Below are 27,695 nucleotides of genomic sequence, written 5' to 3'. Positions count from 1 at the left end.
TACCAGGCTTTACCGTCATGGAGCAAACAACGTGTTCGATCTGGTAACAGACTGCTAATTGTGGCCTATTACGACTTGCCGGTAAAGTACCTACCGCCATGCCGCAAAAGGGCCTGAAAAAGCTCTTAGCGGCATGAAACGCACCATACTTAACAATACCGCCACAGAACAAAGTGGAAACAGCAATGTCCGTAAATAACGGTGGCCGTAAATTACGGCCACCGTTAAACAACAGAACTGGAAATATCGTCATTGCACAAGAACGGGAAGGAGCGTGGCAGCCATCTTTAAAAACACAATCCATTGCCATCCTCAACAGGCAGCACCCCTGGGGCCATTTTGAACCTTGGAAAAGGCCATAAGAAGCAGCAGAAATGCCAAAAGCACCCAAGAAGACAGCAGACCGGCTCTGCAAACAGCGATTCAGCCCGGACGTATTGCAGATCATGGTTGACACCCATGAGGAGCAAGCTGACATCGTGTTCAGCGGGGACATGCACAGAGAGCCGGTGCTCCGGAAGAAGAACATTTGGGCACTAGTGGCCCATAGGGTGAGCACAGTTGGCACCACCCCCTGCACCCCCAAGGACTGCCGCAAGCAGTGGGACGACCTGCGGCTGAGGGTGCGGAGCATCCTCTCTGCCAACCGCAGCCAGGCACAGGAGACTGGAGGGGCCCCAAGTTCCCCAATGAAACTGATGCCATGGGAGGAGACGTGCACCGGCTTGATCGGACAGGAATCAATAGAAGGCGTCGGCAACATGGAGTGTGGGGCACCGTCATCTGCTGATGGAGGTGATTGTCCAAAGTCAACACTGCCAATGCCAATTCCATGATATACACTCCCAAGGCCCGGCAAGGGAATCACAGCATGGTGCCCTCCCCCCCATTAAAATCATGCCGAGCCAACTGCGACCCAAGCAAGTTCCAAGTGCAAGGGCATAACGCACATCACACATAGTACATGAACTGGCACATCCCATGATGCACACTGTGCAGCTGGTGTGGCCAGTGTGCGAGTCAGACTGCACAGTACCCGGCCAGGATGAGTGACACCGAAACCTGCATACATATCACACACATAAATAGAATGTAGTGCTGTTGCATACCCAAATGCCCATAAAGCCCAAATGACTGAATATGTGAATGTAGCCATGAATGTAAGTTGCGTCTCAAATCATCACTCATGCCGTCCCTCTCTTCTACCCCCACAGGCAGTGAGCATGACAGTGAGGACCACAAGACCAGCTGTCCCACCACCTCCTGGGGCAAAGGCAGGGTCCGCCGCATCCCAGCCAGGAAGGACACACCTACACCGGCTCCTGCAAGGCCCATGGAGGGTGAACCACCCCCACCCCTCCCTGCATTGGCGGCAGGTACATTGTCAATCCCAAGGTAGGAGGAGTCCAGCATCGCTGGGGAGGTGGCAGCCACGGCCCCCCTGGAAACCATGGACAGCCCCTTGTCCACCTGTGGAGCAGCAGAGGAGGACATATACCCAGTCGTTCACACCCCAGAGGCCAGCAACTACCCAGAGGTGTCATGCAGCGACTCAGGGGAGCCAGACACACCTGGCTGATGTGCCTGTGGAGAAGCACAGGAACAGGCCAATCCTGTGCCCAGTCCCCCAGCCGAAGCCCTGTCAGGGCATGGAAGCCCAATCCCCTGCAGGGACGACACCCCATCAGCTGATGCGCAGCATGCAGCGCAGCTCACTGCCCTCATCACCGAGGTGATGCAAAACAATCGCCAGGGCAGGGAGGAGTGGCGGGAGGAACTAAGGGCAATGCGGCAGGTGGTGATGGACAGCACAAACTGTCTATGTGAAGTCCTCGGATGCATGGCTGATGCCCTTGAGGCTGCGCGTCCTTCTCAGCCGGCTCAGCATGAGGACACCCCCTGACCAGTCACTCAACCTGGACGAGCCCACTGCATCGTTCACTCCGTTCCCACCGCTGCCGGGACATGGCTGCGCCAGGCCCCGGGAACGCGGAGTAACTTGCATACCTGCCACATGTGGCCTAGATGGACACCATGGGAATACTGTTGGGGAGTTGGGGGGAGGGAGAGGGGGGCGAGGGTGTGTTGGGGAATCGGGGGGGAGGGGGGCAGGGTGTGTTGGGGAGTTGGGGGGGAGTGGGGAGGGTGTGTTGGGGAGTTGGGGGGGAGGGAGGTGGATTGGTGGAGGGTTTGTTATACACTTATGCACGTACAGTTTCAATACACTGTGTTGCAAAGGTAAACCTGTGTGGACATTCATCATTGAGCATGTGTATTCTGATGTCTGACAGTGCATGGTGTACATGTATCCCCACACCCAGTGCCCTATGTCCCCATGTCATGACACCCTCTGCTGACTTGTGTTTCAGTTTTAATGTCAGATCAATGTTTGCCACACGGCATGTCCCTCCTGTACATCGGCACCATGATGCTGTCCCGCCCCTTCCTCCTCCTCCTACCCTTCATCATCATCTGGTGGTAGCAGTCCCATGTCAGTGGACAGGGGCATGTTCCAATGGATGCACATATTGTGCGCATTACACATGACATGGGGGGCTTGGACACCTTCTCATTGCTGTAGATTGGTGCCCCACCCAACCGGCTGAGGCAACCTATTCGTGCCTTGAACAGGTCAAGTGCCTACTTAATCACCACACGTGCACGGGTATGGGCAATATTGTAGGCCTCCTCGGGCCTGTTCAGTGGGTCTCTGACAGGGGTCTTGAGCCACGGCGTGAAGGGACAGCCACCATCACCTGCATGTGTAGGGAATGAAGGTAAGTGTTTGGACTTTCATGGTGGACAACTGAACTAGTCTTACATGGCAGCAGGTCATTTCTGCCCATACGCACCTGTCCATGGATGCATTGACCCCATTCCTGGCCCCGCTATGTGTCCTGTGCAATGGAATGATGTAGGGGGTAGCATCTTCGAGATGATCTATGGACTATGGCATGCACATCTTGTAGAACAAGCATCGTTTATGCATGCAGCAGTCTTGGGGTAAGATCCTTGAAGTGCTGTGTATTGTGAGATTCGGTAGTTGGGTGTGTTGGCTGTAGTCAGTAGCATATTCATCATACTGCAATGATCTGTACTATGGTGACTTCCAGCACTCCTATGAGTGTGCTGAACCGGTGATGCGGTGTGGTATCCCTGCTGGCCTCAGTTCAATCCACTCCCAGGGATGACTCTCCGGTGTGGTGATATGCTGGAGGCAGCCACATAGTGCATATGCAGTGTGTTTTCCTACATGCCCTTACGGTGTGTGAGGGCCGCCGATGTGTGGTGCATGTGTTGTGGGATGTGGCTTTGTCACCTGTTGGTAATGTAGTGTTAGGCGTGGGCCTTACTTCATCAATGTGGGATTTGGTAGTCATGTGCCGTTTCACTGGCTCTGTGGCACAGTGTTTGGTGGGGTGCACATCATGAACTGGCGTCAACATTTCCACCCAGTTTGAGTATGCAGGCATCCACCTCATGACACTGATGCACTGCCATGGCACAGTCAGGCAACTCACCAAGCAGCCAAGCACATTGTCCTGCATGTCGCTCCATGTAGTGAGGTAACGTGGAGTTCAGCAGGACCATTGAGTCATGAGTTGATCCTGGATGTCGGCCCCACCCATGTGTGATGATCTTGCGTGTGTTGCATACCGTCTGCATGTTGGTGGAGTGGTATTGCTTGCGGTTGCGATACGCCACCTCCATGCCAGGCGAGACCACCAACTCCACGTGGGTGCAGTCAAGGGCACCTCTGCAATTTGGCATGCCTGCCAGTGCATGGGAAGCAACCTTTGTATCATATATCTCCTGGGTAGTCCATGGTAGGGATTTATAGTCCTTTGTGTGCTTGAGGAGGTGATCCAGCACTTGGTTCAGTGTCCATGAAATGAACGGTTGTGATATGCCATGCCTGTGCCCCACTGTGTGCTGGTAGGTGCCTGTGGCATGGAAGTGGAGCACAGACACCACCTTCAGTAGAGGGGGGATGGTGGTGTGTATTTCTATGAGGCTCACTATGTCGTCATGTCTCAGGTCGACTATGCTGGTGATGGCGTCACAGTCAAGCTGGTACAGGGTGTGGATCTGCTCAGGGGTTAGGTTGAGGGACTGGACCCGATGCGTGGGATTGGGGGCTGCCGGTGTGGTAACAGTGGCTGCACTGGTCGTGCATGCTGGGCCTGTCTCACCCTCCTTCTCCTCCTGTGTCTCCTCTGTGGTGGGGCCTGGTGTTGTTGGTGTTGTTGTTGTATTTGAGGCCTTGCAAGCAGGGCCTCCTGCTTCAGTAATGCTACCACTATTGGTATCATCTTGGTGTGGGAGGGGGTGTGGTGTGTGGTTGTGATCCTTTTCTGCTGTGGCAGACTCCATTGCCTACACCTGTGCTGATTGTGTGCACCTGTGGCTCTGGGAACCACTGCTCAGGGTTCTTAACACCTTCTCTGAGATGCCTGTATGTACTCCATGCCGTTAAGGTACTTTACGGGCTTCAGGAGGCCATTGTTTATATGTGTGCATTACTTGTGATCAGCTCCGGTTTACGCCATGCCGCTAATAGCTAACACGCAACCCAAGACCACTATTTACTGCATCGTACTTTACGGTGCCGTAAATAGCGGTCTGGTTGGTCAGAATAGCCCGTAGCCGATAATCCATTACCGGCATCGTTTTTCCCTTACCTCCAACCTCGGAATGACCCCCACTGTGTTGTGCTCCACGGTGTTTGGAATTACATTACATTGGGCCTCATTACACGGACGGCGGCAAGGGTTTACCGTTACCGGTAAGGGCACCGGTACCGGTAAACCCTTACCGCCTTACTACGAGGTCCTGCTGTTTAGCAAGCGTTAAAAACCAACCCGCAAAGGGACCAGGGTGCTAATTACGGTACCGCCCATTCCCGTAGAGCCCTATGGAGCAAAAATGGGAATGGGGAAGGGCAATGGTGGAAGGGGGAATTACCACTCCGCCAACCTTGGAATAGGGCGGGAATTCCCCTTTCCACCAAGGCGGTGCCAGTATTTTACCAGCATGGACCAAGGTGCTAACAGCACCTTGGTCCTCTGCCTACCGTGTAATGAGGCCCATTGCCTGCATTCTTTACTCCTAGTATCCCGTTGTGTTTTGTGCCTTGTTGATGGTATTGGCTTTGTGTGTTCTCTATGGCGTTGGTATTGTGTTTTTATCTACGGTTTTGACACTGTTTTTCTATACAGTTTTTGGCATTGCATTGCACTACCTGCTTTATTCACTTCTAGGTTCACTGTTGTGCTCTGTGCTTTGCTGTTGGTTTCTGTATTGCATCTACATACTTTACTTGTAGGTTCCCTGTTGTGCTCTCTGCCTTGCTGTAGATTCTGTATTGCATCTGATTTCGCAGGTCCATTGTTCTTGTTCTTTGTTGTTCTCTCCTTCCTTTCATATCCTCCCTTGTGCCTCCCTCCTGCCTGTCCCCCCCAGCGCTATCCACTCTCCCCTGCTTGCGCTCCATTCTACCTACCACCCATCTCTCCTCCTTCACCCTCTATGGTGCTCTTGGTCTCACCTGTCTTTTATATTTGCTTTTCTATTGACTATCCTATCCCTCTCACTAAATCTGGCAGGAAGAAGCTCCAAAGGGACATCCTGTTGTCCAACCCACGCCGCCCTATCGCTGATACCTACACCAGTGCTTCCTCCAGACAAACCCTTACCAACATCCTCTTTGTCATTCCCTCTCCAGGCCTATGTACCCCCTTTTGGTTTCTGTTCTCTCTCCTTTCACTCCTCTAAAACGATAATTAATTTCTACTTTAATGGCACTTACCTTGGTCCAGGGCCCTTAGGCCTATCTCCTCCTTTTTTATAGATGCTTCCCGTGCCTTATCAACTTACTTTCCTCTCCTGCTTATCCCTCTCTGGCCCCTCTGCTGACTCCTTCCTCAGCCACCTCTCGGCACCGCCTGCTGCTTTTCTGGCCACCCTGTTTCCTCTTTCCTCCACCAACCCTCTGGCACTTTCTTGTTCCTATCTGACTACCCTGCCTTCTCCTTCCTCTGCTGTCCATCCTCGGGCACCTTCAACAATTCCTCAGGGTGTACCTCTTGCCTGTACCCCTCCACAGAAGTCCTTCATGAGTGGCAACCTGCTCCACATTGCTACTCTCAACTCTCGTTCAGCTGTCAATCATTCCTCTGACATCTGCCATCTGCCGTATCCTGGAAGAGCTTGATTGGGATGTACTTGGTCTCAATGAGACTTGGTTCACAGCCAGCTCTGTCACAAGTTTTGACACTCTCCTTCCGGATGTCTACAGGATCCTCTCCGAACCCAGAACCAACCATCCCAGTAGGGGTGTAGCCTTGATGTTCCCAGAGTGGATCCATGTTTCTATCATTCCAATGCAGGACTACTCCTCCTTTGAACGCCTGGTCTGCAGGCTCTCTATCTCTCATGGCCTCTCTCTCTCACAGTGGCCACTATCTACAGGCTGCCTGGCTAATTCGCCCTCTTCCTCTCTGAGTGAACTGACCTCCCCTCCTCCCTCCTTGCCCCTACCTCTCAACTTCTCCCCCTTGGAGAATGGAACATCCACCTGGTTGCTACTAGCCCTTCTTTGGGACTCTTTCGCAAACCTCTACGACTCTATCTCTCTCTATATTCTTCCCTCTGTCCTGATTCACTCTGCAGGGCACACCCTGGATGTTCTGTTCTCCTCAGAACTCCCCTTCTCTAACCCTCTCACCACTCCTCTATTTTGGAGTGACCACTTTCTCCTTTACTCCTCCCACCTCTCTCTCTCTACCACTCAGGTTAAGCAGACTCCAGCACTGTCACCTACCTTCTTGGTCATCCCACCCATGAAGTGTGTGTCAGTTGAAGCTTTCGCAACCACTTTCTCTCCTTCTCCTGCACCTTTAGCTGACTTACACCCTGAAACAGCCCTCTCTAACTTTCATCTCTCTATCTATAAGACTCTGGATGTCCTTGCCCATGTCATGAGGATCTGCTTGAAGCCCAAAACCAAGTGCAACTCTTGGTACGACTCTGACCTCGCTACCCTTCAATGTAAGTGTACGGTGGCTGAGAGGAAGTGGAGGGAATCAGGTGCACCCCTTGACAAACTGGCCTACTACCTGCTCCAAAGGCAATACAGACTCTCTGCCCCTTCTCCTCTGTCTTGCTCTGCACTTCTGCAGGGCATACTTCTGGCCTGTACCCCTCCACGGAAGTCCTTCATAAATGGCAACCTGTTCCTCATCGCTACTCTCAAACTCTCGCTCAGCTGTCAAACCTTCCTCAGACATCTGCCGTCTCCTGGAAGAGCTTGATTGGGATGTACTTTGTCTCACCAAGACTTGGTTCATGGCCAGCTCTGTCACAAGTTTTGACACTCTCCATCCTGATGGCTACAAGATCCTCTCCGAACCCAGAACCAAGCATCCAGGTAGAGGTGTAGACTTCATTTTCCCAGAGTGGATCCCCGTTTCTATCATTCCAATGCAGGACTACTCCTCCTTTGAACATCTCGTTTGTAGGCTCTCTATCTCTGCTGGCCTCTCTCTCTCACAGTGGCCACTATCTACAGGTCACCTGGCTAGGTCGCCCTCTTCCTCTCTGAGTGGACTGACCTCTCCTCCTCCCTCCTTGCCACTAACTTTCAACTTCTCCTCCTCTGAGACTGGAACATCCACCTGGCTGCTCCCAGCCCTTCTTTGGGACTCTTTCGCAACCTCTGCGACTCTCTCTCTCTATATATATATATTCTTCCCTCTGACCTGACTCACTTTGCAGGGCACAGCCTGGAGGTTCTGATCTCAGACCTCCCCTTCTCTAATCCACTCACCACTCTTTTGCAGTGACCACTTTCTCCTTTCCTCCCACATCTCTCTCTCTCTACCCCTCTGGTTAAGCAGCAGACTCCAGCACTGCCACCTACCTTCTTGGTCATCCGACCCATGGCGCGTGTGTCAGTTGAGGCTTTCGCAACCACTTTCTCTCCTCCTCCTGCACCTTTGGCTGACTTACACCCTGACACATCCATCTCTAACTTTCATCTCTCTATCTCTAACACTATCGATGTCCTTGCCCGTGTCATGAGGATCTGCTTGAAGCCCAAATCCAAGTGCAACTCTTGGTATGACTCTGACCTCACCACCCTCAAACGCAAGTGTAGGACAGCTGAGAGGAAGTGGAGGGCATCAGGTGCACCCCCAGAAAAACTGGCCTGCCGCCTGCTCCAAAGGCAATAAAGTGTCTCTGCCCTCTCTAAGAAGAGAGTCTACATCCAAGCCTGCCTCTCTGCAGCATCTAACAACTCAGCCTAACTTTTCAAAATCTGCAAGGAGCTGTCCAATCCTGCTGCAGTATCTACCTCTCCTATTCCCTCCCAGGCCCTCTGCATGGCCTTGGCCTCTCATTTCACTCCTAAAACCCAGGACATCCTGTCCTACTTCTCATCCTCTACCTCCTCTTCATCCTACTCTACCACTGCTGACCCGTCTGTGGCCGTCTCTCCATCTTCCTTCTCCTCCTTTCCCTGATTCACCCCTGATGATGTTTCTAAAAAAGTCTGATCTATGAAAGTCTTGTTAAAGCAGGTTCTCCCCTGCTCATTCAGAACCATCAAGGACAACATTGACACCCTTGCTTCAACCTTGGCCAATTTCTGCAATCACTTCTTTGCCACTGGAACATTCCCCTCTCCCCTCATGCACTCCCTTGTGCACCCCCTTGTTTAGGAGCCCTCTGCGGATCTTTCCTCTCCGGCTAGCTATCGCCCAATCTCCATCACTCCTTTCCTGGGAAAACTCATGGAAAAGCTGCCCATCTCCTAGCTTAATCTGCATACTGAATCTATTGGTTGTCTCCACGATCACCAGTCTGGCTTCCGAGCTTCCAGAAACACATAAACTGCTATCCTGAACACTTGTGAAGACCTGCTCTATAATCTTGACTGTAACCTTCTTTCTGTCCTCGTTCTCCCTTATCTATCCTATGCTTTTGATACAGTCAACCATGCCATTCTGCTCAATCACCTCCTTGATGACCTGGGTATCACTGATCAGGCTGTTGCTTGGTTGACCTCCTTTCTCGCCGACTGACTCTCTCAGGTCCAACTGGGGTCTTTACTCTTTTCTCTCTCTCTCTTTCTCTACTTGTGGCAATTCAGGAATGGTGTGCTGCCAATGATCTCTGCCTTTATGCCAGTAAGACTGAGATCCTCCTCATCGGTACACCTGCTAGCTCCTTTCCTCTCTGGCTGCCCACTCCGGGCCCTCTTCCTGCTCCCTCCTGTGAGGCTAAGAACCTTGGTGTCATCTTCGAATGCGCCCTCTCCTTCTCTCCTCACATCGCCGACGTCTCTAAGAAATCAAGCTACCAGCTGCACTTCTCAGAGGTATTCTTCCTTTTCTCACTTTCCCCCTTAAGCTCACTGTGTCCAGAACACTGGTCCTCTCTAGGCTGGACTACAGCAGCAGCCTCTTTCTAAATCTGCCTGCCACTACACTTTGACCGTTACAACTTATCCAAAACAGGACTGCAAGACTTGTCTTCGTCTCAAGCTCCAGGATCTTATCTCTCCAGCTCTGAAATCTCTCCACTGGCTCCCTGTGGCTGCAGGCATGAAGTTCAAAACCCTTTGCATTGTCCACAAGGCTTTCTGGCATCTGGGACTGCACCTTCTCAAGCTCTCTGCTCATCCACCTCCAACTCTCTGAGGGTCTGAAGTTTCTCCAAGCAGAGAGTGGGGGCAGATCTCTCTCCTTGGCTGGGGCATCCCTCTGAAACAGCCTCCCTGTCTATCTCAAACTTGAGCAGAACAGCCTCTGGTTCCGGAAGCAACTCAAGACTGTCCTTTTCGCTTCCGCTTTCTCTCTTTCTCTCTTTCTCTCTCTCTTCTGCTGATGTAGCTGACTGCTCCGGGCGCTGGTCAACCTGGCTACCCTCTGAACTCTGGCCCAGGCTCCTGTATGTCCAGTTGCTCTTGCATCGCCTCCAGGCTCCCCCTGTACTTAAGGCTCTGTACCTGCAACCCTACAGTCCCTTTTCACTGCGCTTATGAGCCACCCGCTTGCTGAACTTTTTGAGTTGCCTTCACTTCTCCCTTCCCCCCACCCCCCTGATACTTCTCCCCTCCCTCTTCGCTGCACTTGCACGATCTGAATGACACAAGGCCTACTATGATCATTGTTATTGTCCTCCCTTTCTTTCCCCTCCTTGTCTTGTCGCACCTAGAAAAGGAGAACTGGAAACGTTCCCAGGAATACCGCTGTCTGACATTTCTAATTCTTGTGGCTGTAAAATTGCAGGTGCAGGACTCAAAGAATAGCAGTGGTAGAATCAATGCTAATGCATTCTATTACAACCGAGTCAGCCTCAATGTAGTCAGTCAAGAGACATATGGCAAAAAAGAAGCAACATTTTCTAGGGTGTGTTCACAGACTGGGGCAGCATGCTGACTGGCCCCTTGTGATTGGAGGGCTGCAGTAAAGGTATTGTGGCTCAAACCGTCCAGTGCATGGTGTTGTATCAAATGGCACCACAAAGAGGTGATACTCAACTTGGTCCCAAACTTTCCCCATACAGTTTTATTGGATACAGTAAAGGTGGGGAGAAGCTGTCATTGTTTGTCATGTCAGTTTAACTATGCTGTGTGCTCTTGTGCTTATGGATGTGGTGGAATTGGTCCTGTGGCTTCCACATTCTGTCATTATGGAAATTCAGGTCTGACAGTCTGTTTCTTAAACACCTTTTAGACAAGTGGAAAAGTAGCTGTGTCTTACTCAACTACCTCTATGGCTGTGGCATTATCCGCCTTCTTCTCCTCCTCCATATCACTAGTTTCCAAAATCCTGTGTTGCAGTGGCGTAAACTCAGATCGGTTACCACCTTTATCATGGTTGTCATCATTATCATCATCATTATTCTCAGACTTTTAATAAGCGGGCAAAGGAGACCAGGAACATTAGACATACTTCACTTCTGTATGTGTTCCTCCTGGCTTGTCAGTAACTTCAATCTGCAGCTTAGCTCCCATTACTGATCCAGATACAGTGGGCTGAGCGAGCTCTGCATGCCTCCCTCTCCCCCATGAACTCTTAAGAATGACAAGCATGTCAGCATTCGAAATGTTAATTTCTCCATAGCCCTCAGAAGATGACCCTCTGTGGACTGTGACCAGAACAAACAAATCCTGAAGGAACAACACATAGGATGACCAAATACCTTCCACCAATAACAATAATTGCGATGACATTTGCGGTTGGTCTCCCAAACCAACTGTAAAAGTCCACCCACAGCACACAAACCCCTTCCCCTCAGGCCTCCAAGCCAGAAACACCATCCTTTTGGGAAAAGCCACACACCATTAAGAGAACTCAGCCACACAGGTGCTGATTCCTCTTTGCTCTACTCGCACCATCTGATAAGCACAAATCCATTTGCATTTCCCAGCGATCCCTGGACCACAGGACTGCCAGTAGATCTGAACAATGGTGTTAGAGTATGATACAAAACTCCAATAACATAACTTAACACAACATCTAGGCCAACAGGAGAATGATTTTCTGTGCCATATATTCTTGCACCCACCTCGGCAAGATATCAAATACATACTGCATTTGCCCTTTATGGTGCACTAATATTGCCCCCACCCAGTTGGGCATCCCTGCAGAGTCGTGATATTGCACCCTAATTGTGCATTACACTTGGTTACCCTTTGTGGGAGCTTGCATTATGTCCATGCAGTGCCCACACTAATCTCAGAGGTATTTCAAACCTAAGTGCCTGTGATGGTGGGCAGAGAGGATCCATATAATTTAATTTGACAAGTGCTCTGTCTGTGTGTGTCTTGGTGAATGTATTGACCTATACTGATAGGTACAGTGTTCACACAGGGGTATCCCAAATAAAATCTCTGCATTTCAGCTTTCTGCATGCTGTTCTTCATATCTAGAAAAGCCTAAAATGTCTGCATCATGTCTGAAGCTGTGCACTAGTCCTGCTTGTTTGAATGTGGATCCCCAACAAAGACGAATTGCATAGTTGCACTGTGACCTGTGATTTTGTACAAATAGGTACCCAAAGAACCTACTAGCAATCTCCTACTCAATCACCATCACTCACCACATACTGACCAACCAAGCACAGATGGCAAGAAAAGCACCCTCATTAAAACACTCCAAAACACCAGATCTCTCTAACCATTGTGAAAATCTCACCAATTAGCTCAAACACCTGACAAGTCAAACACTGGATGTCTCCCAAACTGGAAACAATACGGCACCATTGCATACACCAAACACTCCTTGAAAACACACCTGCACAGATGCCAGTTACTACGGGCTCTGAACAAAGCAACAGACAAGCACAGTGCCTTGTCATTTCCCCTCTTGTCACATAAGCAACCCCTCCTCACCTTCCCTTTCAGATCCGCGACAGCACCTAGTGACCATATAAATGGCAGCGCTGTGCGGTATAAATCAACATATCATATCTAATGTAACATAACATATCCCCTTTACCCAAGCATGCCTCTTGAATTGCTCACTTTCAGAAAGCCAGATTAACAAGGGATCATGGGGATCTATGCTTTGTCACATTATGTCCCCAGTATTTTCACAACAGGGACATTCTAGGTTTACCTCCCCATCAAACCAACCAGAGAATGACAGTCGTAGCAGCTGACTAGGAGAGAGTTATTGTCATGATGGCAATACCATAAATGACCTCACAGAGGGAGAGCTACTCAATAACACATTACACCGGAACAAATTGCCTACCTCTGAAATCCCACTAATCATATCCTTGTCATTTATCTTGGGAAATAGGAACAGGCTTTCCTTACCGACAAGGACCCTAGAGGTTCAGCATTTTATATCTTCACCAAAGTAAACAAAGACTTTGTAAATGTACCAAGGGGACGTATTGTCTCCTTTTACAGCTCCCATCTACAACCTACATGCAAATATATTTATAAAATATAGACAATATTTAAGTTCTGAAAGAACAAACGTTCAACACAAACATATACCTCTTTGCTACTTTTGATCTTACCTCACTCTAAACTCTCATCCCACAGATTGATGTCATAGACAGTGGTGGCTGGTGACTTTATATAGTGGTGGGGCATAATTGGTTGAGCCCGAATTTGCAAGTGAGCCCGAAACACAATTTGGGGGTATGGTGGGGTTTTCCTCCAGAGACAAATTTGGAAACATGGGGTTCTAACTGGAATTTACTGCATTATTGTACACAAACATTGACTAAAAATCATTAGGATTTTGGTGAAAAGCATCAGATTGTGCTCTAGCACCTTGAAGCGTATTTTGTGCTTGATGGAATTACAATAATGGTCACTAACCAAATAACTAGACAGACTCAAGAAATATTGAAAAGTACTACTTTATTCTCAGTTTAATAAAGCAGGGTCAACTACCAGACATCGAACTGATGTGTGCACACTCACAAACAAGTTTGAATGCATGGAGGTCTTATACCTCAATATGCTGCATCTATGACGTCATTGTACGTGGCAAAATTCAAAACATATGAAGGGTAGGGATTTACGAAGGGAACAAAGTTACTTATAGAACATTTGAGGATTAGTGCTTCATTGGATACCCTCTAAATGCATACTGTTCTGATTATAGTGCACAATCACAGTGGATTGGTTCCTGCAGCATTATGTGTTAGGTTGCCCCCCGACCCCACTGGTTGGTTGGCCTACTGTCCCATCGTTGGAGTTTCAGCTCCCTAGCAGCACGTACTTAAAACAAAACTTAGGTGTTTGAATCCCATCTGCCCACTCCCCATTTTCCCAATTAGTCCATCATCTCTCATCGGTAGGCCAATAGCCAAAGTTTACCATTCGTAGTTGACCTTGTTGCTGCTCAGAGTCCTGGAACATTCAAGGGAGTGTGAGCACACCACTATCTTAGCTTGAGGCTCTAATGAATAACCTTTGTTTTTGACTTCTCAGTCACATGTGAAAAAGCCTTCGAATTTGTCCATTTCTGCCTTCCATTTACTGCTATTTGATTTAATTATGCATGGTGCTGTTGCTCCTTTTGGCCTCTAGAGACTTGCTCACTCTATCTCATATGAATTTTGTGCACATTTAATTGACCAGCAGTTTGACTGTCATAGACGTTTTCATCTTCCTTCATTTATGAAGACTGCCCCACATTTAGAGCTTATCCATGTACACCCTTTGTGCTCTGTGCTTGTCCTTCAAAATAGCATCTTTGATCTGGGCCAAACTTGACTCATCATTGTCGGGTCAGTTCACAGGGCTTTTTTTCCACATATCCTGACGCTTACATCTTTGGCCTGTCTCTGAAGTAGATTGGTTATATTCAACGTGAACCAGCATCCATTTTCCAATATGGCCATCCTTGCCACGTTATATATTCATCTATAGCAAGCTTCTATACGTTTTCTTTCTACCTTGTGTTACCGCATATTTACAGTTATTGGTCAGTAAGTTACTTCATCTTCTTTTAGATCATGACTACTTTAGCTTTAGGTTCATGTTACTCTTAGTGCTTCAGTTACATTGTTGCTTAGTATTTTTATATATCGCTTCAACATAGGTTCACATATGACATCACTTTGTCCTCATCAGATTTCACTTTAACGTCCGTCCATGACTGATATTCACTGATGCATTCTGATATCTTGGCATGCAACATCCTTCCATGTAGCATTCTTCCATACAACATCCTTCCACACTTTCAGTGGGAGGGTACGTTCTATATGGCTGTGTGAGTGCATAACGTCTCTCATACACTCAATGCAGTATAGGAATGATACAGGGGTCCCATCTATAGCTCTTCTCTGACTGTTCCAATATGACAGTGGTGAAGGTGCGGGAACTGGCAAAAAAATGATTTACCTGCTCCTCTACAAGAGCACAGAGGATAATCACAGCAAAATGTTTTTTATTTTTTTTATTGTGATATTAGTCAAAATCTGACTTTTTACACATACAAAAACAAACATACTTAAAACATTATCACAAGAACAGATAACAATAAAAAGAATCAATTTAAAATTAGACTTTTCTATATATAAAAGCGGAAAGAGGAAGAAAAGGAAGAAATGCAGAAAAATCAAATCAAACAACAACAGAGAGGGAATTTAGCTATCAGGTTTGACAATGCACAGCAAGTATTCCTTTAACTATTCTCAGACAGTAAGTTCATTTTTTTTTATATCAACTTTATTGAATAATTATACAAAACATAATACAACTGAGTAACAACAGAATGGGAACAAGCAAAAGATTACTCCATATACATCAGTGCAACAAATTGCAAATTACTACTAAAGTAACATCTATTCAAAACGAAATCCGAAAACATCCCCACCCTCCTACCTCATGGCAAGACGTGACAACACAAAACACAAAAAAAAGGACAAAACATACACCCCTACCAATCCCCAACCTCAATATCCACAAAATAAACCAAAGCCTGCACCTCATCCAAATAAATCCCTGAATGAACCCCATCTCTCCTCGTACTCAGTTTCCCAATGTTGTCGAACTGCCTGAGTCTTCTCATACCAAGAGAGCGTCTGCATATCCGACACCCAGTTCTCGCAATTTGGCTTCTTCCTGGATTTCCACACCTTCATTATTTGTTTTATGGCCATCAACAATGCTCTATCAATCCATTCCGAACAATCCCACATCTCCACACTTCGACTATCAGTTGAAAGGATAATCACTGACAGAAAAGTACGAGGCAGTGTCATACTAGTTACCATATCAATGCAATCCAAAACTTCTCTCCAAAAGTCCAGCACTCTTCTACACTCCCAGAGCATATGTAGATAGGTCCCTCTCGAGCCCCCACGCCCCCAGCACAGATCTACATCAGCCAAGCCTCTCTCCTTTATTTTCACTGGTGTCCAATAAATACGGCCTAAAAGACGTTGGTGAATATACCTCAGATTTAAATCAACCTTGGCCCTCACCGAAGCCCTCCAGCTATTATCCCACAAGCCATCAGAAAGATCAGTTTCCAATTCAGACACCCACTTCATTCGCAACTGACCCCAGGAACTCCTCATACAGTCCTGCAAAGGCATCAGCCTAACATATGTAGAAACTGTCCTAGGAGACGTAGCAAAAATCTCACAAATCAGGGGTCTACCACTCAAAGGTCCGCTCAACATTTGCAATCTTTCCATCAGCAACCGCTCCAAAAGCCCATATCTACCCGCCTCTCTATTATGCAGACTAGAACGATTAGCTAATTCTTTAAACGGAACCATCCTCCCCCCTCTCCATACATCCCCTATTTTCAGAATGCCCCTGTTAGACCAGCCCCTCCAATTAAGCATTTTATTATTAATTTCTAAACCCGGATTCAGCCAAATGAGGCCGAATCATACCAATACAAGGATTGCCCACACCACAGAATCCAATTAACCAACACAGACTTAGAAAGCACTAGAGTCTCCAATTTTGTACCAGAATTTGCCAACCTCCCAGACAGTAAGTTCATATCTGTTAGAAAGCAGATAACTTCATAGGTAAGAAAGGTCTCTTGACCTTGCACAAGTCTTTCCCAGAAAAGAGTGAGTTAAGTGATTGCGGGTTGTGTACAAATCTTTGAAATCTTTTCTGTCTCAGTGGACACGTCCCCCCACATTCTGACAACAAATGGATCGTACTTTGTTTAACACCTTCTTCACATTTATCACAGATATTACATGGATAAACAGTTGGATCTCTAATATGCTTTAGTTCTAACGTTAGCACCATATTTAGTCTAAATCTTAAGAAATCTGATATTATTCTCTGGTTTGAGGATTTTTTTAGCTAGGCCGGCAGAGATCGAATAGGCTTATCAATTTTTGTCCAGGAAGCCGAGAGTTTGGCCTCTCTCATTTTCGCGATAGTTCTAATCCAATCCATTCGAGTTAGATGTTTCTTTACCATTACAGGATTCTGGATTAGAATATCTATGGAGGTATCTGCTGCTACCAATATTTTTTCTACAGACACAGCTTAGTGTATTCAGAAATGTGTTGTCCCCCTTTTCCAGCTGAACTGCTGCGTTCTGATACATTGTGCCTTTTTGAGGGCACAAAATTAGTCTATATAGTCTATATATATTAGTCTATATATAGACTATATACACAAAATTAGTCTATATATATATTAGTCTATATATAGTCTATATAGACTATATATAGTCTATAACTATATATAGTTATATATATATATCCATTTCCATTCCATTAAAGACAACAGGGAAGCAAGGCCTAGCTCATATCTAAGGCTTGACATTGGTATGCAGTTTGGTAATAATAGTACCCCTTTCCATAGCTGAGATTCTATTTTTTCCCAATTTAGTTCAAAGGACTGTGGATAGGACTCTAGACCATAACTAATAGAGGGAAGAACCTTCGCCCCATAGAATTTTATCAGTGGAATTAATGAGAATTTACAGTATTTACTGTAGACTTTTTTCATTTGCGCTCCTAATTTTCTTTGCTTGGGTTCTATTGTAGTTTGGAGATGAGACATAGATGGATAAGATGGAATTTGACAACCCAAATAGGTAACCTCCTTGCCTACTGGTACCATAATGTCATTCAGTTGCCATGGATAGTGATTAGTTATTTTAATGGGATGTTTAAATATTACAATCTTATATTTGGCTGGGTTTATGGTCAGGTCATTCAAACTAGCGTATTCAGATAGTGCCGCCATAAGCCTCTGCAGCCCGACTTGTGTGTGGTTCATAACCACTATGTCGTCTGCGTAGGCAAGCCACGCTATTTTGCCTCCCCCAAGCCTAGGCACCACCAAACCTTTCTCTAGCAACCAATTAGACAGGTCCGCCATGAACAGTATGAACAAAATAGGAGGCAAAAGACACATCTGATGGACCCCCCTCTCCGTTTTAATATTCTTTGTTAGAAGACCAGAATTTGTTAGTCTGACTCTGATGACAGAGTCTTCATGAAGATGTATAAGAATATTAAGGAGGCCATCCAGTAAACCCCAATTTTTTAATTTGAGCCACAGCCTTTTTCTATTGATAGTATCAAACGCCTGGGAGACCCACCTAGGCAGCAAAAAGGGGAATACCATTTTTGACAAAGGACAATGAGGAGATACAGGTGAGGATGAGTATATTCAAAGTAGTTGATAAGCCTCTCCGAAACCCTGTTTGTTGCTTGGGGATTATATCATTTGAGGATGCCCAATTTTCTAAGTTCCGAGAGGACCAGACCACTGAAAATCTTTCCATCTGCATCCAGAAGGGAAATTGGCCTATAATTAATCGGCAGAGATCAATCTACCTGTTTATAAACCGGAATAATAATAGTCTGTTTCCATATATCGGAGTTGTTTTTGTATCAATAATGTTGTCAAACAAGATTTTCAGTAGGCGTGACCACAAAGCTGGATTATTTCTCAGAACTGAATTCGATAGACCATTTGGCCCTGGTGCCCTTGAATTTGAAGATTTTTTTATCAGACACATAATGTCTTCTACATCGAAATTAAGAGTCCATATGGAGTCTTCCTGGTAATAATAGGACTCAGAGAGAATAGGAGCATAAACCTTTATAAAATGGGCCACCCACGCCTCTTCTTCTGCCACCGATTCTAGGGTGCAACTGGTGCAGGGGTCTGCATGAATAACAAGTGACCAGAAATTCTTTGAATTTTGAGAGGAAACGGTGTGCAGCATTTCTTCCCCTTGTTTTTGCAGGAGCATATATCTATAACTTCTGACCCAATTCTTATATTGGTTCTGTAGTTTTTTAATTTGGTTCTGGCATAACCTCTCATCCTTCACTGTTCTTTATAATTTGTTTTTCTCCGCCCTTAAATGTTTCTTTTTGCCCTGGATCTGATTATCATAACCATATTTATACCTTTGATTTGGTTTGTCTTTTCCAGAAATAGGTGGGTTCAGAGACCATATGAAACCAATAAAGTTGCTGGGATTACAATGGTTTCTCAAATCTTTAGCCGTTATTTTGTCAATCGCTTCCTCCAGGTTGTCATTCAAAGTTTGGCCCCCTTTTCCAAACTTTACAACCCGATTTCCAGCTTGATTTATATCCAAAGTGTGCGGGTAGTACCGGTCTACAGATATCGCATCTGTTTTTATAATGAAATCTAACATGGCATGATCACTCTCTAAAGTATGGGTGAGCTTTAGGGAAACACATTTATTAAAGATATTACCAGAAACAAAAACATAATAGTGGAGAAGGAGCCACCTCTCTCCCAAGATGGTACAGATGGTATATCCCCCCTCACGTTCCCATTCAGCATAATTAGATGCCAATCTGACATAAATTCCACCCACAGTTTTCCATTCATGAACTTCCTTTTTGACAAAAGCAGAGTTGGGTCTATATTAACACATTGCGAATTAAAATCGCCCAGTATCACTAGTTCATCTCTGGGAACATTTGTTAATATTATAACCAGTAAATCGGAGAGCTGCTGTAAGAAGAGGCCCCGAGCAGACCATACAGGATTCCAATAAACTGTAATTACAATCCAATTGGATAGTGTTGAAATTTCTTTAGTCTGGACTCTGACCACCAATATGCCCTGAAGATTATTTGATAATATAGAACATTCATTAAAACACTCTTTGTTACATGCAAACAGAAAACCTCCATTTGGAAGACCGACACCTTTATGATCTGCAGTTTGTTGGAAGACATAGAAACCTGCAATGCCCACTTCTTCAACTAACCATGTTTCTTGTAAGGAGATCAGTCCAAAATTCTTGAAAATGAAATCTCTGTGTTTGTCTCCTACAAAATAATTGTATCCTCTGGAGTTCAATGATAGGCATCTAACTTCCTGTTTTGCTAGAGCCTTTGTTCAGGTAGACCCATCTTCTGGAAAACTTGTGCTAGAATTTCCGGAACCATTTCCCAAAGATTTCCAGATCCCTTCCTCATTGGGTGCTCCTTTTCAGAGACTGTGTTTAAGGCGGCATTGGGATTAGTTCTTGATACAACATAGCCTCTTTTTTTCCAATCCTCATTTGACTCAAGCATGAACTCGGATGCTAATCTTGATTTCAGTTGAATTTCCGTTACTGACGTATTAGGGCAGTTTGGAAAACGTACTCGATCAATATCGCTGGAGATAAGGAATTTCAATAGTTTCATTGATTTCATCTCCTCCAAGATAACTGGTCGATTAATAGGACTCCTTGATTTATTATCGTTGGTCTTAGAGAGGAAGATTTTCTGTGAGGGGAAGTTAATTGCAGAAATGTTCCCAATCGGACCAGGAAATTCTTTCGCGACCGAAGATGAGAGGTTTATTCCCCTTGAGATCATTTGGGTATGATCAACCTTTGAAGTACTTGGTTTTCCAAAAGTATGTCCCATAAGTTTCATTTCCTCATCCTCCATTGCCACTTCTTTCTGTAAGTCCCTCTTTTCAACCACTGGAATATTCGCTCCTCTCCTATTTTCATGGGCATCAGATGGTACTTGCGTCTTTATATGCTTCAAAAAGATTGGGGCCATTTTTAAAGGAGGACGCAATAGTATTCACTTTTTGTTTTGGAGGAAGAAATATCGGGGCAATTTTCTTTAGGGGAGCAATGGAATCTGTCTGACTACTCACTGTCACCTTGCTAACAGGCGAAGGAGCCTTGTCCAAAGTCTTTTTTGTCTCAGACTCTACCACTTTTAGTTTTTGATTTTTGGCCGAGCCTTGTTTAGGGCCTTTCCGACCGGGCTTCACTCCAAGAGGTAGAGTCCGTTTTTTCACAGTTTCAGCCGAATGCTTCATGTTAGGTATACAAAATTCAGAGACCTTTTGTTTAGCACTCAAATTTGTGTTCTTTTGTCCCTTTTGTAATTCTTCCATGTTCTTGTTTCTTTTCCTTTTGGATTTTCCATTCAGCTTCTTATAGGTTTTAGGTAAAGATCCCTTATTACCGGTCTGTTCTTCTACCGGATCAGCTTGTTGAGACTTACCATCATTTACAGTTGGTATAAATTCGTCCTCAGCCAGCTGTGCTAGCCGCATGAATTCTTCCATCGTAGAGGCCGACAGAGGTGTATCATCCCAATTATCCGCCATTTCACGATTCTCTGGTGTCGTGGACTCACTGGGTTCTTTTCTATTTATTTGGCCCTGTTCCCAAGATTCTTTTAGTAGAGACAAAATCTGTTTAGTTTCAATTCCTTGTGAGCATAGAGTGTCCATTTTACTTACTTGGACTGCCACAGGTTTCTTGAGACAACTCTCTGCTCATTTGTAGTTGTTTTTAATGCCCCCATGTTTGAGTCCAAAGACTCCATGTCCTTCGATAGTTCCAGTAAGATTCCAGAGTGCATTTCCACTTTAGATTTAATATTTTCAAACACTTTAACCAGCGAGGTTAGAACAAAATTCAAAGCTATGATGGTAGGAGGGCTCAGATCATCCTCTACATTTGGTGGTAATATTGCATTCTTGTTTTGATATTCAGAAGCTTGAGTTGTTTTGTGTTTTAAGGGAGCAGTATTAATAGATGCATTCCAGTTCTCCAAAGTTGGAATCTGCTCCATTGATAAATCAGAGGTTTGCAGCTGTGAGGAGACAGTCGAGGAGAGTGCATTAATCACAATTTGGTTGTCCGAGTTGTCTGATGCTTGAATTGGTTGAGGAAATTGGTCTGTGGGTATAAGAGCATTATCCTTTGTTAATGCCTCAGTTGGTTTAGAGAAATGATCTTCGATCGCATTTTTTATTGAAGCGGATGTGACTGTATAATTTAAATTGGAGATTAGAATAGTTTGTGCTGAAGTACTTAAATGTGAGACATGTGGTAGATCTTTTTTTTAAATATCTTAATGGCTGATAGTCCCGAACTAGTAGGCACTTCCAAATCTTCTATGAAGGTGCTCATTGGCGGAACAAAAGTACCACCTCCCACTTTGAAATGGGATAGTGGGAGTTTTGTTCCTGAAATTCTCCGAGCAACAGGAGTAGATATAGCTTGTGGTTCTTGAAACAGTTGTTTGTCCGCCGTTAGGGCACTTCGTAGATTATATGTGGTTGACATTGCCTGTTTTACCACCAGCGTACCACTTTCGCAGGATCTGCTCTAGGTGTTTTATGCTTTCAGGTTCCAACTGAGTCAAAGGTCTCTAGACCCACAGTCCTCAGTCAGAACTTCTATGGATGGCACCAGAGCAGAATTCACAGAAGATGTTCTCTTTTTTGCAAATATGGCGTGGAGCTTTTTTGGAGATTTTACTGAATTATTAGAGTCAGAGATGAAGCCAATGTTTACAGTTAGGTGAACCCTGTGGAGCACGAGATCAAAGGATATAGATCCAGCAGTCTCTCATGGTTCCCTAAATGGGTTATTTGCAAGATACAGTAACACTGATGAACCTTACCTTCCTTTTATGATAGTTTGGATGGGGGTGATCCGCCAAAGCGTGTGTTTTACACAGGCATTCAGAGATATAAATAAGATTCGGGACAGCCCCTCCTCCCGACACTCCAGCACGAACAGCAAAAACAGCAGCTGCAGTCACGTAGCCCTTGTCTCCGTGTAGGGCTACAGCAAAATTGGTTTGAATGGATCCAGTTACTGACATATACTTAATGTTATGATCAGATAACTATACACACACATGCACCATCAGCCCACAGTACCAAGCTTTGGTACATCAAAGAGCATATCATATTGTTAATTGTGACTCCACAAGCCGAAACTATTGCATTACAGTACAGAAAGGGAGAAATGGCATGAGGACATACAGCTTATAGTTGTTGTTTGGTTATTTACTCACCCATTGACTGCCCAATGGCATGCTAATCCGTATGGCCATCCCCACCCAGTTTCTCCCATCCTCGCCCAAAACACTTCCTCATGGGAACTCTGTGTGCTCACTGTAACCAAGTCTACCGTCAAACGTAGAACTCAAAGTGCCTGCCAGTGTATTTTCAAAGCAGTCATCTGAGTGTTAATGCCTTAATTGTAGTTGTAAACACGCTACTGGTGTAATAAATATGTTTTAACCAGGTCTACCTTCAGCCTCTGAATTTATACGAAGTATATGTGTCCTTCACTGAAGTCCTGTTAAAAACAAGCATTGGCAAAGCCCACAGTTTTGGCTCGCATATAACTGTTGGCATTTGCCAGGCACTGCTATTTAAAGGCCAGGTACTCGCATCATTGTGCACATGCTACCATCAATGGACAGTTAATACTACTATGGACGTGCCTGTCAAGTGCCTTTCCCATGCCTACACAAAAGCCCAAACTGTTGGCAATGCCAGTGCTTGTTTTGAAAAGCATTGGTCTGATGTCAGAAACAAAAAACATGTTAGTTATCAAGATGAATCTTCAGTCACTATGATCTGAAACTGTAAAACAAATGTGTGTTTTCATTTGCAAATGGTTTTCGTGCCAGAGAAAAATATAGCATTGTGCGGCTTCAAAACAGAGCAAGCTTTTCAGCATGCTTATCAACTCTCAAGTGGAAAATATCCTTTTTTAGCCACACAAACTGTAAAAAGTCTGCTGGCAAAAGACAAATAAATTACCAAAATACAAAATTGATTCTGATCAGGGTCGGATTGGGGCATACAATTGTCTCAGGCACCAATGAAAAAGTGGCCCTTAGTTGCAAATGGCAGTTCATTCCTTTTGTGACAGACTGTTTGAGTAGTTCTAAAGGGGGAGGTTTTTGATCAAATGTGATGCAAATTGTGCATTTTAAAGAATAATTATTCAGTAACACTGGTCAAAGCGACTAGCCGCATGGTGAAGTAAATTCTCAAACTAGCCCACATAGGCCAAAAATGTGGCCCACTTTGACCCAAACAACTAGCCCGCACTAGCATTTGTGTTTTTGTTTCAGGCAGTGCCCTATTGTCCTATAGGCCGGTCCGAGCCTGATTGTGATTTGAGCTATAATGAATAGAAAACAGGAAGGGGCTGTTCAGCAGCAGTTACAGCAAGAACCCTAATGTGAGTGAGGTATTTGAAACTCGGATACCTCCAAAGAATTGGCCCGGTAACATTTGCTCAATCAAAGTTGAAGTGCTGAAGAGGCCATGATACCATGACATCTTTTACAACACCACCTTATGGTGCACTCTGGCCCTAGCCCTGCTTCACTCCTCTCTATGTGGGCATCAGATAGGAAGGGATGGGACCACTGAGGGAATGCTACTCCGTGTGAAAGGCTGCAGATCTTTTAAACTGATCAAAGAAAGTTACCACCATCTAGAATGCCTATAATGCGATTACATACAAGAAAGGTACAGGATGGTTCACCTTTTTTTTTTAAATCACTACATTTTTAATTATCTTGGTTAAAGAGTTGCAGGAATGCATTCGAGCTGGGTAGAGGTCAAGTAACGTTTGCAGGAAATTGTGAGATAAACTTGTACTCTCCTTGTGTGCTGGAGAGTTTGCAAATGGGAGATGAGCGCCTGATGTCCAAAAAGAATTATTGTGTTCTACACAATAAGATGTGTAGAAGCCTAACCACCATGATCAATGCGATATCTTGTCTTAATGCATGCAGCAATCTAAATGTGTTTAGTTTGATTTGCAACCAGACATCAGGGGCTGGGATTGATGCATTGCTAACACTGCATCTAGCTTCCTCAGAGAGGCAGCGGGGCCTGATCTGTGATGTCCCACTGACGTCCAATAGTAACACTGAATGCTATCTGCGTAGCTTCAGTTGGGCTGCGTGCAGAACATTGTGTTCCTAGAGTGGGACACCAGGCACAGCTCTTGCCTGCTTGGGCCATCGAATACTTAAGCAATAATGTCCCTTATGTGATAAGTGTTGTTATATTGTTGAACTGGTTTATTCTAAGGCAGTTTGATACTTTTAAAAAAAAAAAAAAGATATGTTTGGACTTCTGCAATGGGACAATGGGGCTCATTACGGGTCTGGCAGTAACCGTGCCAGTGTTACCGGTGGGTTGCCGCCGGACCCGTAAATATTTACGAACACCTGACTTCCCAGTGCCACCGGGGGGATTACAACCCTGGCGGCCCAGAGAATCACGTGACGTTAAAATGTTGTTCCCCATTGCCATATGGGAATGGGGACACAGAAGCACAGGCAACATTGTTAACGGTGCTGGTGCTTCCGTAATGGGTCTGCCTACTTGGGCCGCTGTGCCCAGCAGGGTCAGACCTGTCAGGCATTGCGGTTTCGGCAGGCAGACCTTTAATAAGCCAGTCCGGAAACAACTGTACCGGTAGCTTACCGGAACCCGAGTTTCTGGACCGGCAGGGTCTCAATGAGGCCCATAGTCTCTTACTCGTATTACATCAACAACCTTATTACCGGCATTATTATTAGCTATGTCTGAATAATAGCTGTTTCAACAATTATAATATAAAAAGTGAACAGCGTGAACAGTTAAATAAAAAGAAAAGGAAAACAATTGTCCAATATTTTAAGTCCAAACAGTCAACCATAACATTGGTCCTAGACAAATAACATGTTCCGTAAGAGGCTGATATATAAAAAATGGAATGGTTAGGAAAGGTAATTGACAGTTGGTTGCCTGCCTGCTAGTAAGAAATATGTTGTTCCTATACTAATAAGTAACACGTTGATATGTATCATTCTTAGAATGTGAATGGATAGGGAAGGCATCATATGCTTGGCTTATATCAAAATAAAAGGGAGACGTCTTGTTATCGGTTCCAACTATGCAGCCACTGGGAATAAAAGTGGTTTCCCCTCAATGCTTAATAAAATTTCGACAGAGATTAGAAATGTTTCTTGTATAATAGTAGGAGATTGGAAGTTAGTGCAAGATGGATTATTAGATAGGTCAACAGGTTATGTATGATGTGTCTGGAATTAAAGACAGGAATATCCTGAAACATGTAATAATTGATCATAAGTTACTTGAATTCTGGCAAATAATTCACACATCATCTAAAGAATATATGGATATGTCAAGCTTGCACAGCACCAGTGAGATCAGATCTTTTTCCTTCGCCCCTCTATTGCATTCAGTTATTTCCAATGGGATCCTCCCAATACACCCATCGAATCATGCCCTAGTTACACTACATTTCCCTTTTGATAGCTGTTGGTAGACAAACAAATAAAACCAAAATAACAACCTTAAATACATATTGTGGGAACAGTTTTAGTCTGTGCAAACAGGGGTAAATAAACATTTCATTACCTCGGTATGTCGTAGTGGGCATCTGAAAATGAGGGGGATGGCTGGTTTCAATTTATTCGACCAGTAATTATTCGTTTCACCTATGAGATGGTCTCATCTATAGGAGATACATATCGAAGAAAATCAGACAATTACCAAGTTGCCAATGCTCTAGCGGTCCAATTCATATAGCAGTTTGTGTTTAACATACTAAACAGTATGGTGACACAAGGGGCAGGTAGATTCACTGCCCGCACTTTTAGAAGATATTATTTATCAGTCTTTTCATCTATAAAACTAAATTAAATCGTCTGAAGGGCGCGTCATATAGAGGAGTAACAACAAATGCACCTATGCGGAGTAACAAGAAAAAAAGAGATTCCTCTCGACAGGGGGCCTCGGAAGTCCATCTGTCTATTAGTCACAAGTTCACATCATTCTAAAGACTCGTGCCTCATCTCTGCCGTTTTAATCTATTTCACAATAATGAGTCATAAACTAAAGTTCTTAAATAGAATTCTCAGGAGGTTACCTTATTTGGTTTGCAGTAGGGATCCCCGAAAAACTCTGTGTCCCTCAATATGAGCCGCAGGTCGTTATCCGGTGACTTTTCAATGCAGACAACTGCTGTGTAAAAGCAAGGGGAACCAAAAAGCAGAAACCTGCGAAGTAGATCACTATGGGTTCTCCCCTCTTAACGCTGCATCGGATTAGCCTTTGCTATTTCCCATCATTCGCTCGAAATCTCGGCGGCTATTACCTGTTGTTGCAGGTCGTGCAGTAAGGAGGAGCCTTCCAGTCAAAGTTGTAATTCCTGAGTTCGCTTTCGCTGTAGAACGCCGGAAAAAGTTGGCGGGCGCCCTCTTACATGTGTATTTAATCATCTAGTGTGTGAGGACTCCATACAGGTCCGTAGTCTCTTTTTGGTGTTTAGTGGGAGCCATCTCGACTCAAGCCCTCTAGTGGTTGAAAAAGAAGCACTATAGTTGTTTTACTGTCCTTTGAAATTGTTGGAATAGGACCCACCGCCAAACAATATCATTACACACATGGAGCCACATGGAGCTGCCACCTACCGGCAGAAGGAAGAGTATCAACAAATGTGGGAAAAAAAGAGGAAAAAAGGGTGCAAAAATTAGATTCCACACTAGTGAATGCACCCTTGCCCAGCAGGAGTTTCTTTCAACAAATTCCTGGAACTGCCATTCTAATGGTTTGCATTACCAGACTTTATGCGATTCAATTGAATTGTTTAGACCTCTCAGGTCCCTGCGTGTATTAAAAATAAGTTCTTGCTCTTTCTTAAGCAGTTTCTTATTCTTCATGACCCGATTGTCATCTTTCACTACTAAGGGAACAGTCCATGTAAAGTTTTTGCAGCCGTGATTTTGTTCAATGAAGTGTTTGACCAGAGGAGCCTGCAAGGTCTTATTCTTAATGCAGCTTTTGTGTTTGCCTATGCGCATTTTGATTTTGAAACTCGTTTTGCCTATATAGTGCAAACCACAGGGGCATTTAATCATGTAAACAACATTCTCAGTAT

The 27,695-nt window shown here is 45.1% G+C and overlaps 1 long non-coding RNA gene across 3 annotated transcripts in view; it reads right to left on the bottom strand.

Moving 5' to 3' along the window:
• The window catches only part of LOC138526132 (uncharacterized), a 186,674-nt gene extending 159,641 nt beyond the window's left edge, over positions 1 to 27,033 (bottom strand). For 2 of the 3 annotated variants that reach the window (XR_011283503.1, XR_011283504.1), the window contains exons 1-2: positions 26,685 to 27,033; positions 26,174 to 26,270 (exon numbers count right to left, since the gene is read on the bottom strand). This is a non-coding gene — a long non-coding RNA (uncharacterized lncRNA). The remainder of the gene's footprint in view (positions 1 to 26,173; positions 26,271 to 26,684) is intronic. The other variant, XR_011283505.1, reaches the window with a different exon arrangement.
• Between the last annotated feature and the right edge of the window lie 662 nt (positions 27,034 to 27,695).

Source organism: Ambystoma mexicanum, chromosome 7p (assembly GCF_040938575.1).
Source record: "Ambystoma mexicanum isolate Mex_15411 chromosome 7p, UKY_AmexF1_1, whole genome shotgun sequence".
NCBI classification, from domain to species: Eukaryota; Metazoa; Chordata; class Amphibia; order Caudata; family Ambystomatidae; genus Ambystoma; species Ambystoma mexicanum.
Note: the sequence above shows the minus strand (reverse complement) of the source record. Positions and strands in the feature narration are given on the sequence as shown.